This window comes from Varanus komodoensis, unplaced genomic scaffold (assembly GCF_004798865.1).
Source record: "Varanus komodoensis strain SLA01 unplaced genomic scaffold, ASM479886v1 scaffold2, whole genome shotgun sequence".
NCBI lineage: Eukaryota > Metazoa > Chordata > Lepidosauria > Squamata > Varanidae > Varanus > Varanus komodoensis.
In genome coordinates this window covers 21,053,396-21,068,879 of record NW_025335568.1, presented here as the reverse complement: position 1 = coordinate 21,068,879, position 15,484 = coordinate 21,053,396, and the positions used below count along the sequence as shown (strand labels likewise).

The 15,484-nt window shown below is 41.0% G+C and overlaps 1 pseudogene; it reads right to left on the bottom strand.

The window, feature by feature from the left end:
- Positions 1 to 4,896: 4,896 nt before the first annotated feature.
- Positions 4,897 to 5,074, bottom strand: LOC123023236 (annotated as a pseudogene).
- Positions 5,075 to 15,484: the final 10,410 nt, after the last annotated feature.

Below are 15,484 nucleotides of genomic sequence, written 5' to 3'. Positions count from 1 at the left end.
AGCAGGCAGGCAGGCAGGGAGGCTCCATGGAGTTGCAATCAGTATGATGACCACCAGCTGCAACTGGGGAATGGGAATTGGAGAAGCAGAGGGCCACTTGGCATGTAGCATGAGATTAGTGGGAGACTAACTATGATACATATATAATAGTTCATGGCAAGTTCTTAAAGAGGTGGGAGTACCAGACCATCTTATTTGTCTCTTGAGAAACCCATATGAGGGTGAAGAAGCAACAGTGAGAACTGGACATTTTGATTGGTTCAAAATTGAGAAAGGAGTTCAGCAAGGCTGTATACTGTCACCCTGCCTATTTAACTTATATGCAGAGCACATCATGAGAAAGGGCCTAGATGAATCACCAGTTGGAATTAAGATTGCTGGGAGAAATGTCAACAACCTCAGATATGCAGATGATACCACTCCCATGGCAGAAAGTGAAGAGGAACTAAAGAGTCTCTTGATGCAGGTGAAGGAGGAGAGTGCAAAAGTTGGCTTGAAACTGAACATCAAGAAAACTGAGATCATAGCATCCGGTCCTCTTACTTCCTGGCAAATAGATGGGGTAGAAATAGAGGTAGTGACAGATTTTATTTTCCTGGGCTCCAAGACCACCACAGATGGGGACTGCAGCCAAGAAATTAAAAGATGCTTGCTCCTGGGGAGGAAAGCTATGGCAAATCTAGACAGCATACTAAAAAGCAGAGACATCACCCTGCCAACAAAAGTGCATATAGTCAAGGCTATGGTTTTCCCAGTTGTGATGTACGGCTGTGAAAGTTGGACCATAAGGAAGGCTGAGCACTGAAGAATTGAAGCCTTTGAATTGTGGTGCTGGAGAAGACTCATGCGAGTCCCTTGGACTGGAAGGTGATCAAACCAGTCAGTCCTACAGGAGATCAACCCTGGCTGCTCTTTAGAAGGCCAGATACGGAAGATGAAACTCAAATACTTTGGCCACCTAATGAGAAGGAAGGACTCCCTGGAGAAGAGGCTAATGCTGGGAACAATTGAGGGCAAAAGAAGAAGGGGACGGCAGAGAATGAGGTGGCTAGATAGAGTCACTGAAGCAGTTGGCGTGAGCTTAAGTGGACTCTGAGGGACGGTGGAGGACAGGTAGGCCTGGTGGAATGTTTTCCGTGGGGTTGCAATGGGTCAGACATGACTTCGCAACTAACAACAACAACATTTACATCCTGCCTTGCCATTACAGTGTGCTTGCTCAATGTAGACCAGCAGTCCCCAAGCTGTGTGGTGGGACATGAGTGGAATAGAAACCTGCTTTTAGAAATTAAGGACACAATCCTATGGGTTGTGCCCTTGATGCTTAAAATACCAGCCTTGGACTTCTTTTGTCGGCACAGTGACTGATTCCTTCAGATAAAACACTTTCCATTCAACTCATATGCATTAAAACCATGTCAAAAATAAAAAAAATAACAGAAATCGTTTGTTAAACCATGGAAGCAAGCAGCATAAAAACAGGGGCAAAAATTTAATACCAAAATACAGCATGCCAAAGAGAGAAACCAGGATATTTGGAACACTCAACTGCTATGCACAGGTCAAAAGGCTTGCATAGGAATCCCATTCAACCAGACTTTGGTTTGCTAAAAGTCTTTGAGATCCAGTCTCCTTATATCCTCTGCTTGCGTATGACTCAGCTGGGAAGCTAACGCAAGACTCAGCTGGGGCAGGCAGCCCTCGTAGATGCCTTCCTCTCCACTGGCCAACCTCAGTGGGAGAAGTCAGTCTCAGATCTGAAGGTACTTCACTGGAAAGTTGCCACCTGTAGTTCAAGGCTTTATCGCATGGAGGATCTGTACAAGGACCCCTCATTTCTTGACACTTGTGCAGTCAGGAATGCTGGCCTGCCTAGAGGTCCAGTCCTGTTGAATGTTGAATTGCAGAGGTCAGGAAGAGGTCACAACACAGAGGGTTGTCTTTTCTCCATGCATTCCCCATGGAAAGAATATCTGCATACCCCTAACCTCACCAATTTATCAGCATCCTCATAATTCCTTATGTATGGAACATTATTTATCAAATATCTGTACAAGACCAAAGCTGGTGCCCTCCAGATATCTGGGACAACTCTCACCTTACTTGACCATTGACCAAGCTGGCTGGGCTTGGCAGGAGTTGCAATTGTGGGCATCAGGCTGGGAGATATTAGGCAGTGTTACAGGAATAATAATAGCAATAGTAATAACACACTTCTGGGCTTGTAAGTGCATGGTCTTCAAAATGATGTTCTTTTTAAAAACCTACTGAATGCTAGTGAAATGAAGGGAGTGGAACCCTTTGGTAGTCAAAGGGTTAAAATCATCCTGCATGGATGAAAAATGAGGCTTCTTGCAGTCAAACTGTAAATAAAGCAATTGAAAAATGTAAATGCTTAAAACACACACACACAAACCCAAATGCTAGCACAATTCAGCTTGGAAAGCAGAGACCAGAATTTATATCCTCGTTATCAGTAATTACAGTCAGATCCTTTACTGAGCGCTATTCCCAGTTAACACATAAAAGTGTCTCTGCACATTATCCACTTAAAAGTAAGTCACCTTTTAGCACACACACGTGCCACGAGGAACCTGGCTGTACAGGAGATGGTGTCCTGGAACAGTGCTCTGCCTTCTTTGCTGTAAAAGTATCTGTCTACCTTTTTAAGCAAAGTAGCTGAAAGCCCCTCAGGGTGTTCTTACGAAATGTAAATTCTCTGACTTGGAGACCTCAACATGAAATCCGGGCTGCATGGAAGGTTAACCCTCTCCTCTCCTTGAGAAACGAAGGAAAGGGAGCGTGGTTAGCTTCCTTATTGGATTGTTTTCCTTTTACTGGATAGTTGTTGTTTTTCTGCAAGGAACTCTGTTTTTATCAATGCATCCTTCATGTAATCCACTAAAGTATTTTAAATATTCAGCACTGGGAAATTAAGGGAGGGTGTACATGTGCAAGGAGGAGGAGAAAATAGGTTTGTTTCAGACCAACACCTTTTCTTTAGGATTATTTTATGCAGCAGAAATATGTTTCTTTCTAATTCAATGTTGATTGGCTATGCTGGAACTAGAGGCTGAAGGATCTGTTGGAATAGGGTCAGGGAGACCCAGGTTCCAATCTTCATACAGGAGATTTTGACTGTGATGAGTACTAAGGCACTGCCCACCTGCCCCTCTGGCCTGTTGAAAATTATGTCCCCTGTTGCTGGGCAGCTCATGGGCACAGAGAATTCAGGTGATGTATGAACATCAAAAGAATTGCTTGGGCTACAGGCAGTGACTCCTATATAGTACCACAGCTTTATCCAGCTCAATGTCCTCCAGATGTGTTGGACAGGGTTGGCTGCAGAATGCCAGAAGTTGTAATCCAACACATCTGGAGGGGACCGGATTCGGGAAATCTGCAGTACTGCATCCAGCTGTTGTAAAGCTATATGTCCCTTTCTCCCTGAATGTGATGCAGCTTGCTTCTCAATATAACTGGGATGAAACATTCTGGGAAGTGTGTTGCTCTCACCAAAATCAGAAGTTCAGTGCTCTCTTTTCTTGTCTCTTGGCATCATGTAACCTGATGCGGGCATCTTTTGTCCCCCCACATCTCATAGGGAAGCGTGTTGGAAAGAGGAAGCCAATCAAATGGAATGTGACAGCTTGCATCACAATGATGCCATACCATAGCTTGTGTTTGACTGAACCAGCATTCCTGACCAGGGGATCTTGATGTGTGTTTAATTATAGTTCCCATTATCCCCAGCCAGCACAGCCAATAGGCTGGAGTGTTGGTGGATGCTGTAGTGCAATACATCTGGAGGGTATCTGTGTGGGGAAAAACTGTATTAGAGGTTACTAAAAGAGGAGGCCTATAGACTTGCTGTTTTTTTCATGACAGCTGCCCAAACTTTCCAGTACAGCAGCTTTGAAGCATTATTCCCACACAGGAATCATAATCAAAACAGGCAATAATGAATTTGTCCTTTAAAGTTTTTCTCCACCACCCAACTAGTTCAATAGATTTATTTCTAACAATCCCTTCTAAATGTGTCCATTTTTTTTCAAAGCAGCTGCTAGAAATGCTATAAGATGAAGTCTAGGAAGGTAACTTTGAATGCATTGAAATGTTACTAGCATATGTAAAATAAACATGGCGTCCCTTTCTTACAAGCTGTCTGTGAAAAAGTTAGGGTGAAGGCCACTCCACAATCCTATTCATGTTTACAATACCTGTATGCCCCAGCCAGGTGTACTGCAGCAGTTCAAGGTGTTCCTTTATATCCCACAGGGCAAGATTTTTAAACATTTTTACTAAGCCAGATAATCTAGATACCTTCCTTTTCCACCATCACTTCTGAGAATCCAAATCTACCATAATAACTCTAACTTAGGAACGCCTCTACTTTTCACCTGAATCTACTTGACTTTTTTTAACTTTCCTTCTCATTATTGTGATTCTCCTACATAGCCCCAGTTTATTTCTCTGGATACTGACAGCAACTGAATTAAGGTTCAGGGTCAAGCTACATAGGACTTTGATGTCTATGCAGTTTGCTCCAGATGTTTGTTTTTAAATGAAAAGGAACCACTGAAAGGTTCTGTCAGAAGGTGAAGAAGGTTGGGTAGGTAGGGAGTGCGTTATCCTTTTACTCCCAACCATCAGGATCATTTAAGGTGCTTTTGCTAACATATAAAGCCCTAAATGGCTTGGATCCAGGATACCTGAAGAACTGCCTGCTCCCATATGTACCTACCTGGTCCCTAAGATCAGGGGAGGAGGCCCTTCTGAGAGAGCCATCCTACAAGGAGGTAAGGAGAATGGCCAATAGAAGAGGAGCCTTCTCAGTCGCTGCCCCCTGTTTGTTTGTTTGTTTATTTATTTAAAACATTTTTATGCCGCCCCCATCGCAACAAAGCCTCGGGGCGGCTCACAACTTTTGTTTTTTGATGGAGCAAGCCCCTATTCCATCTCCCAATTTCAAAAATGCATGTAATATATAGTCCTCAAATAGAGGATGTATCAGATATTAAACTGATAAGAACAGATACTACACTTGATCTTAGCCAAAAGGCCGAGAAACGATGGAATGGTCTTCCAAGAGCAGTTTACCTGGTGCCATCACTACAATCTTTTCAGCACCAGGCAAAAATGCTCCTATTCTCCAGACATTTTATTAATTGATTTTTTAAATGTGGTTTTATATTGTGTAATTTTTATAGTATTGTTTTCATCTATTTAGATCTGATCCCTCAGTGGCATTTTGTTGATTGTTATATGTTTTTTAATCAGATGTTGTTTTCATTGTACTTTTTAAAATTCACTTAGAGAGTCCTTGGACTAATCTAGTGTGGAATATATATTGAATAAACAAACATACACACACCTTCAAACTGCTTTTATTCCCAGAGGAAAAACAAGCAGGTTGTGTGCTTCTTTTCTCAACAGGAGATTGTAGCTTGTGTGTGAGGGAGGGGATGGTGAGCAGAAAAATAGCTAGTAGGGAAAGACTTATCACGTTGGCCATCCTTCGCTCCATATTGCAGCCTACAGTGACTGCTTTTCACTTCAGAAAATGTCATTGTTGACTGGGAAATCCTTGAAGTCACTAGACTTCTATTCTTTCTAAATGTGCCCAGGATCATGTTCCTAATGTGTTCTCCTGGACTGATGAGATGATCAAAAGCACTCTCCAAATTCCAGAAACCATGCACCAAGATTCATTAACATGGACACCCCTTAAACTCCTTTAGCTCTCCATTTTTCAGGCACATGATGTTCTTCCTGAATTTTAAGTGAACTCATTTTGATATTTTAATATCCCACCTTTTTTCCTTTCAAGGGACTCAAGGCAGCTTACATAAGGCAGCTTCTCCTCCTCTCAACAGCAAAGTGAAGTAGGTTAGACTGAGAATCAGAGACTGGCCCAAAGTCACCCAGTGAGCTTTGCTGGACATACATATTCAAAAGTTGTTTCCAACTTTCTGATTCGGACCTGTGAATGACAAGGCTGAAACAACAACAAAAGCAAAATCTGAAGATTTGTGAATATTCATTTTGGCTCTAGTTGCAAAACCTGATGCTGCACTGATGTCAATCGGATGTGAGCCTGCTTTGCCGTGCCGTCCTATGCACCTTTGCGCAGAAGTGGGCTTGCACAAGGCAATCCCATTCACACTGACCTGGCTGTGCATCCCACTGTCTTCAGGGCCAAAGAAGCAACTCTGCTGATTCCAAGATCCCTCCCAAGCTATGCGGGAAAAATGATCTTCAGAATGCCTGACGCAAGGATAGTCTGATAGGTGACTGTGTTTCCTAGGTGACATTATAATCAATAAGAAGAAGGCCCTGACAGAAGAGTAGATGAAAAAGCTGCAGGAACCTTTCCAGAACAATCAATGTCAATGCCCTGAATAAACAATTATATGTATCAATTTAAGGTGTTTATTCCCCACCTTTCAAATTTGTTAAAAAGCACAAGTTAGCTTAGTGCTATATGGGCAGTAACCAGAAGGCCTGCGCCTTTGTCTACATTGGTCTTCCAGGCTACGAAACACACTGCGTGACTAGGGATGTGTCAGGAATCCAATAAAGTGGTAAAGATCTGACAGTTTCATAATCAGTGTCCCCCGTCCCCAGATCCAGTTCACCAGCCCTGTGCTGGCACAGACACCTCATGAATCAAGTTGAGACAGCTTGCAAAAATTAAGAAAATGTTCATGGAATCAGCTGATTTGTGCAAACAGGTACCCGCAAAAGTCTATTGTTTGAGGACCACATGCTTTTCAAGTGTCAGTTTGCGCAAAATAAACAAAGTACTGTGATTACCCAAATACTATAAATTAACAAAAAGTCCCTTAGCATTTTGTTTTGTCTTTGATGTGCAAACTGTGGCCTGTCTTAGAGATGGAAGTCCATGGAAGGTCTCCTCCAACTCAGATTGCTTCCAGGAAACCTGTTGGAAGTGGGAGGGAAATCCATTGAGATCAAAGAAGCTGGACTTCCTAATCGCAGCACGTCCCTGTGTGTGACCTTTGCCTAGTCATGCTATCTCAGTCTAGTCTGCCTCACAGGAGTGTTGTATGGATTTTTTAAAAAGATAATTTGCATGTATGTTGACCTGATTGCTAATAAATGTGATATTTACTGATTCTGGCAACTTCGCTTGCCTGCTTTGCTTGTTGTTGTTGTTGTGGTTGTTATGTGGTTGTTACTCCCATTACGGCACCAACCCATAGATACTGCATGTCTCACAACAAGCTTTGTTGTGGCAAACAGCAAATTTGAGGGTAAATAACAGCTGTGGAGGGAAACAAATCCAGATAAGAAACTGACCCAAACCAAATCAGGACTCCCCAGCAATTATTTTCTTTGAAATAGTAGAAGGGAAACCTCAGAAAACTTTGCAGGAATGTTAGTTTGTTCTGTTTAATGAGCAGACTGGCAACATGGAAGGCCAATGTTACCGTTTTGGACAGCTCTCTGCAAACCAGAGACCTTCACACACTGCTGGCATCAGAAAGACATCCAACATAGCCGTCCTTGCTGTCATCTCAGCTGCTGCACATTCATTGGTTGCCGCTGGTCTGAAGATGCTGAACTGCAATGTGAAGCAGGTGTCAGCTGGAAGCGAAAGGACATCCCAGGAAAGCGGCAGTGGCTGAACGAACATTTCTCGTATAAGTTGTCCATGTTAATTGGGGTGGAGGCAACCTCCACAGTTCAGTGCAGATGTTTCAGCTTCACTTGCACTGTGCCTAGAGGAAGTGATGAGTTTTCTTTTCCAGGGCTGCATGTCCAGAAACAATATAGCACACAGTCTACCTACCTATGGATTTCTATCTATTTCTTTAACAGAAATATTCCTAGGGTAACATACCCTCTCAAAATGATGTTGATAAATGAAATCCAAAACAGTAAGCAAGGGATAAAACTGCAGATAAATTTACAGCAGCAAATCCATCCAAACAGAACCTGATAACCAAGAAGAACAAGCATTTCTCCAGCACCAAATGGAAACCGAACACGCGCTAGGCATGCCTTTTTGGGAAAGCGTTCCACTGGCAAGGAGCCACAAGTTAGAAGAACCCCTCATGATTGCCCATGTCACCTCAGACATTAGGAGCAAGGTCTCCTAAGAAGACCTCCATCTTTGAGACTCTTCAGAGATTATCTCAGTGTATGATACATACATTGATGCAGAGGGTTGGCACTCCCTTAGGTGGGCACTTTGCACAGCAATGGATCAGGAGCCCTTGGAGCTTCTTAATCAACAAAATACGGTCCTAATGCCTCATTCCAGTTAGCAGCCTCACAGCTGTACTTTGAACTACTGCAGTTTCTGAATAGTCTTCAAAAGCAGCTCCATTGACAACACATTACAGAAATCCAGCTTGAAAGTTCCCAGACTTTCTATAACTTCAGCCAGACTGTCATTAACATTCAGTGGTATTTTCTTGCATTAGGACACCCATTCCCCCCACCCCCAATACACACACACCATGCCTGAGAGGAACAGCATGTTGTCACATTTCTTCACACACACAGGACTTCTGTGGCTGCATTTTCAACATACATAGGAGCAACTGTGCTTTCTAACTGCTTGGAGTAGTTATACCATGATTTTTAAAATAATATTTTTATTTTAAAGGAAGACCTTGGAAAATATGTTGCATTTTGGGTTACGATGGAGAACTACTTTCTGATCTGCAGTGCTTTTTAGTCTGGGAGATGCGGATCGACAGGAGTTTGCTTCAGAATTCAGACCCAATGTCTGGCTTGAGCATCTCTATTTCTAACTATGTGAAAAAGGCTTGAGATGTAGAGATGAAAGCAGCACAAATGAAATTTAGGCTTGTGAACATCTACTTTGCTTTTCTTTAGAACTCCAAGGTCCACCAACTGAAGAGAGGATCAGGAAAGTGGACACTGTGAAACAAGGAGTCCCTCGGAGAACATGCTCAAGGCCAGGAATTTATTTTTAGTACCAAAACCAGAGGGAAAGAAGGAATCATTTCACACACACATAATTCTTTCCCCATTTCTGAAAAGTTTCTGAGTAGCTGAATTTTGCAGAGAAATGAGGATTTGTAGCTGTTGTCATTGTCGTTGTCACCGTTGTGAAACTTCTAAGAACTAGAAACCCTGGATTGATCTATTACAAGTCACCTGGAGACCTACCAGTAAATTCTGGCTGCAGCCCTCTGGGTTTAGTAACTACCTGCAATTTTTAAAAACTCTAAGGTAACTTACAAAATAATTCAATCCATCATACTAATGTAAATGTATACCATAGGAGAAGCTAAACAACATATGGCCTTCAAATTCCTTGGAAAGCTTTATAATGTTTTAAAGCACTGCAAGCTTTTCAAAGATTTAGAGAAATGACACAGTTATACACCTTTTTCCAGAAGCATCATTTGCATTCCATTGACATGGGTCCACCACAAAAAAGCCCCTGCTCTGCCCTGTTGATTTTCTGTCCAAGGCTTTCTATGAAAGAGGTCAAAAAAAGAAACGAAACAGCCACCGCCACCATCTGTGTGGACTGTGTGCAGGTATGTCAGGATAATCCATCCTGGAATCAGATGAGTTTGCTTGTTGATGAAGCCCGTCTATGCCTCACACCATGGTCTGAGCCTTTCCAAATAATGTGGATTCTGTCAACCTGGCAGACCAAGCTTTTCACTAATAAGGGTAGAGGGGATTTGTGCTAATACGCATTAGCACTAATTTGCATTAGCACTAATTCATATTCCTGTTAATTTGTGTTAACTAATGTGCATTAATGCATTTGCACAAGTGTGCATTAGCACTAATGTAAATTAGCACTGATGCACATTAATATAAGTAGAATGAAATGTTGCCTAAAATAGTCCAATTTGTTCAATGAACAGGTGATGGAATTAAGGATTTCTGACAATTCGCAAAACACAGACATGAAGGATTTAATGAAGTCTGTGCATTTGCGAACTAAATTTTAGCTTTTGGTTTGTTGAGGAAGCCCCTTAGCACTTGATGAATGTGGGAGACCTTTGGGAGGGTCTTACTACTAGCAAATGTATCTAGTAGTGGCATGGCTGCATTCCCCTCTGCTATTGTGAATTCTTGCCCCCATCCCACTGGTGTTTAAAACAAGGAATGGAATCTATCCATTTCGGGTTTGCTGGAGTTCTCACTGTTTTTCACTTGTTTTTGGTTTGTCCCATTTTCTCTTTAAATGGAGATCATTTTAGGAGCAAATCTTATGTACAATTGTAATCAAATTTCTCCTATTTTTATATTTTTATGCAATTCAGTCTAATACACATGTTTTTACAAGTGATTTTCCTAATGCAATACATTTTCAATGTTATAATATACACATTCATGTGGATATAGATAGAAATATATATGAAGGTACATTGGAAGCCTCCATTGTGACTGTTGGGAAGATATAGAGTGCTACAAATAGAATGTGTGTGCCCTGGTCCCCCTTTATAAGTCACCGAATGAGGCAGGATAGTATGCTATGAAGTTCTTGTCTAGAAGCACTCTCAGTCAGTCGGTGAAGAGACAATCATTTTTTGTCATTTCCTCTAAGAGCAGTGGGTTGCTGAGTGCTTGCCATTTTGTAAGTGAAATGGGCCAAACCAAGGCCCATTTCTGTATCTTTGGGAAACACTTTAGACATGCAGAAGCATAGCAGTCTAGAGATTAAATGAAAATCCAAGCAATTAAATTGAGAAAATCGACTCACAAAGACAAATGAAAATTTAGGTGTGATGGAATGTTGAAGGAAAGGAAATTCAAAGGCAAAGCAAAGCAAAACAAAACAAAACAAACCAGGTGTTGCATGACTTGGTCTGATGCTTGAAGAAATTCAGTGTTGGAGCATGATGGGTCCCACATGGAAGGACATTTGACTGGGTATCTGTCACTACCAGAATATCCTGTTCCAAGTAGCCATCTACCTAACAACCAGCTGCTGTGGAACCTGGAGCCAGGCCTCAGGTGTTGCCTGACACATGTGAGGAGGAACTTATGAAAGAAGATGGTCCTTAAATAACTTGAAGTCAAGCCATTTAGAGCTTTATGGATTACATCCAGCACCTTGAATCACACCCAGAAACACACTTGCAACCAATGCAGCTCAAACAACAAAGATGTGATATGTGTAAAGATCACCAGATAAGATAGGGAATGGGACAGACTGCCAAGAATCCTGAAGAGCAGCACTTCACACTGCAACATTTTGTTGTGGTCCTGCTTCTGTGAGAGTAAGTGCAAGAGGAAGCAGAATGCCTATAACCCACCATTCCCTCTCTCTCCCCCCATGCCCCCCTCCCCCCCCGTGTGAGTGAATTGGTTTTGCACAGGAGTTCAGACTTCATATAGCAAGTTTTTGCATGAAATATTTTTAAAGATCTCATTTCCAGGCTTTTCTAGTAATCAGGATGCCTTGAAATATCTGCATACCAAATTTCATCTTTCTAATCAATGTGGAAGTGCTATAACCTTTTGACAGGTGTGGGGGAGCAAGGAGGCCTCTTCCTGATTCTGTAATCAGGCTGTACTGGCTGAAGTGTGTACCAAATCTCAGCTTTTTAGCTAGTGAGGAAGAAAAATCTCCAACCATTTTAATGTCCCAACAAAGGAGTGAGTGAATCAGTGCCATGTCTTTAAAAACATTGAAATGCTATATATGGAGAGGGAGAAAGGGTTTGGCACAAAACTAGATTCCATGACATTTCATGGAATGCATGGGGAAGCATTTTGATGGGGCAGATGGTGATAAAATGCAAAAAATAAGGGTGAGAACAGCATTCCCCTAGCAGCAAGTTTGTCCTGGGAATGCAAGGACTTGTAACCCTAAAGATGCATAGGATTGTGCTCAAAATTTCTGAATAGGCCGCTAAATATAGAAAGAGAGGAAAGGGCAACATAGTTTATCCTCTGTTTTTTCCTACCACAATAGTTAATTATGCAATATGATCAGGACTTTTGTATAGGGACTGTTCCAGGTATTTGGGAGAATATGGATATTCCTCTACCTTGAAGCCTGTAGACTACTAAAATACTCTTAAGATCACTTTCTTAGGTGAGACATCTAAGAAGAGGAAGAGGAAATGTTCACACTTCATCTTCTTCCTTCCTGAAGAGTTTAGTGTCGTTTCTTTCAGATTGTAGCCAGTGAATTTCCCTCCCAGCCAGCACTGGGCTTTCCATTCTTGTTTTTATTCACCTTACTTAGGTAGCTACCTAGAAGCAGCTATTTGAGGCTATTAACCCAGGCAGGGTCATCTCATCCTTCTATAATAAATATTTAAAAATACCCAGCACTGGAAATATTCTATAAAGGCTCTTCTACAAAAATGCACAAACTTGATCATGTTACAGGACATAAAACATGGCATCCGATAGAAATTATTGGCTCTTGAGAATATAATTTCCTCTTGTATATGCATACACTTTTTCTGTTGAGATTTGTCATTCTCATGGTAACAGCAGAAATCCTGCAACTATGTTTATAGTTTTTCTAAATATTTAAAATAAGTTTGGGTGAATCTTCTAGTGATGCTGCAGGGAAAGTCCAAGCCAGTTGCAAGGAGAGTATGGTACAAGCTGTATAATGCACAGTTCTCTTAGTATCCATACTGTTGGCAAGTGAGCACGTCAGAAAAATCCTCAGCTGGCTCAAATTAGTTTGAATGTGTAAAAATTTGACCTGTAAATATACTGCTTTTCCTTAGTTGTGTAGATTCAACAGAACTGTGGACTATTTGGCAGCCTAGCATTAAGGATCAAAATGTTTTCCAGATGTGCTGTGATTGCTGATCTTTGCAGACAATTGTGTACCTGCTGTGGATATTCACATGCATGAATCTGGATGATCTATATAACTATTATGGCAATTAATTGCCCTTTTAAAGCCATATGAATCACTACATTTGATCTCTATATCTTATTAACATACAAATTAATGCAGTGTTTTGTGAAAATGCGCTTTCTGTTTTACTCACTCTCCTCACTCTCCCTCCATTCATTCATATTGGATGACCCTGGCTCCTAGTTTTACGAGCAAGGAAAATCAGAGAAGAATGTCTCTCTAGCTTTGATGTCCATACCATGCATAATGTTATAAACCTCTATCATGTTTCCCTTTAGTCACCTTGTTTCTAAACTTAAAACTAGAAATGTGGGGACCTTTCTCCATATGGATGGCTGTATTCATAGCCCATTGCCTTTATTGCTTGATATTTGACACTGGAGGAAAAAAAGATTTTGCAGAAATACCCTTCTGGCTTCATCTTCAAACTGTCACCCCAGACACATTTGCCATCACAATAAAGTCAAAGTATCTGAAATTATCTTGATTTACATAATGCATTTAAATTGGGAAATTGGGAAATGTTAACACAAAATTTTGGAACCACTTCCAGTTTGAAATAAACACTTGCAATAGCACTCATTCTAAACATTCTCTCCCATCCACACGGGTCCTTTACAGTTAATTCATCTCCAATTTTTGCACGTAAAAAAAACTTTTTTTGTAGCAAAACAGATGCTAAATAGTAATACGGTTGCATTTTTGTAATTTGTACTAAATAATATTTTAGAAATAAATGCCTTCATTTCTAAGACCTGCTGCCAACTTAAGCTAAATTAGTGTCAGGAATGCCACTGAATAATCGCTAATATAGATAAATGATGAGCCTTCTTTTCCAGTGCCTGTGGAAGAAAAAAAAAGTTACACAGGATAAAAAGCATGGAAATGTCAAGATGTATCACTTATTTTTCACAAACACTAAAATTATAGGTGGCAGACACTATCTTCAATTAGTTGAGATAATAACAATGATGCTTTCCTTATAAATAACTGTGGAACGGCTGTGATCTGCAGATTCAGTCATTTAAAAAATATACATTCATGGAGCAACATAGTCCTTTATTTCCAAGAGATTTGCCTTATTACGAGTTTTTGCATTTTGATGCATTTTGAGACAGATGCTAGCAAATTTCTGGGGTGGAGGAGAGGGGGAAGTTTCCACTCTTTTAAAATGCACAGCAAGTTCTTTCTATCCACTAACAAACCTTACAACAGATTGCAGTTTCTAAAATCAATTTCTAACATATAAAACCAATAAATAAATAACTTTATTTGTTGTGTACTGCCCTGAATCCCATCTTTGTTTTGCTGCAAATTGAGAACTGTTATTCAAAGTGCCATCCTAGTGTTGTCTGCTTGCAACTACTCAGAGGGACTTACTCCCAGGAAAGTGTATTTAGGATTATAACTCTAACTGATAATAGCACAGCTATGATGCCCATCATGCCTTATAAACCCTTTCCTTGTGGAGAATAGCAATGTCGTGTTGGTTATCTAGACCACCTTGTGGTTCACACACAGTGGCCAACCAACTGTCCACAAGAAGCCCACAAGTAGGGCACCAATGCAATAGTACCCGTCTATTCATGTTTTCTAGCAAATGGCATACAGAAGCATCCACTCCTGGAGGTACCATGTATCACCATCACGACTTGTAGCTATAGAGAGCCTTCCATCTAATCCCCTTTGAAAACCATCTAAATTGTTGGGAGTGACTACATTTTGTAGTAGCAGTGAATCCCATAATTTAACTATGTGCCATACATTATTTTATTTGTCCTGAATCTCCTACCATGAAGTGTCATGGGATGATTCCAAGTTGTAGTATTATGAAAGAGGGGCGGGAACCCTACTCCAAAGTCTCTTTCCTTCCACTTTGCATAGTTTTATACACATTAGTCCAGATCTTCCTTGCATTTTTCCTAAGTTATATGGCCCCAGATATTGTGTCCTTTCTTCAGAGAGGAGTTGCTCCAGTCTCTTGATCATTTTGGTTGCATTTTATTGCACCTTTCCCAACTATACAATGGCCAGTTTATATATAATGCCGGTTCTTGGGTTATTGAACTCAGAAGAACCCAACAATAGTTTGTTTGGATGAGTTTGGATAGAAATCTATGAAGAGGGTAATCATAGGTTGTTGACTAAAGGTGAACAGTTTGTGGGTAAAATAAGTTTGTGGGTAAAATAAGTCTGAAGAAGTGATGCTAATGCCAAGTTTAGTGCAGCTGTCAGACTTCAGAAAGAACCATTTAGAAGGAGCAGGAACTTAATGTGAGCTTCTTAACTACACTTACTGGGAACTCCATGTTCATGAGGAATAATTGTCCCAATTATGAATTGGCTTCAAAAGATTACCCACACCAATTGGGAAAAGGTAGACAAACACTGCAGCTTGCATGCAACCCAAGACATCAAAGGGTGTCTCAGACTTATTGCTCAGTCCTGAGCGGCTGAATGCCACTTGTCCCCTCCTCAATGCTGGTAGGTGCAGGTGACCAACTCAACTCCATTCATGAAGTTGATGGAGGATTACAATTATTCCCCATGAGCAAGGGAGTTCCAGTAAGTGCTGGTCATAAATGCACAGTGATTAAGTCCCTGCTCTTTGTCCAGAGTTTTTGTCTC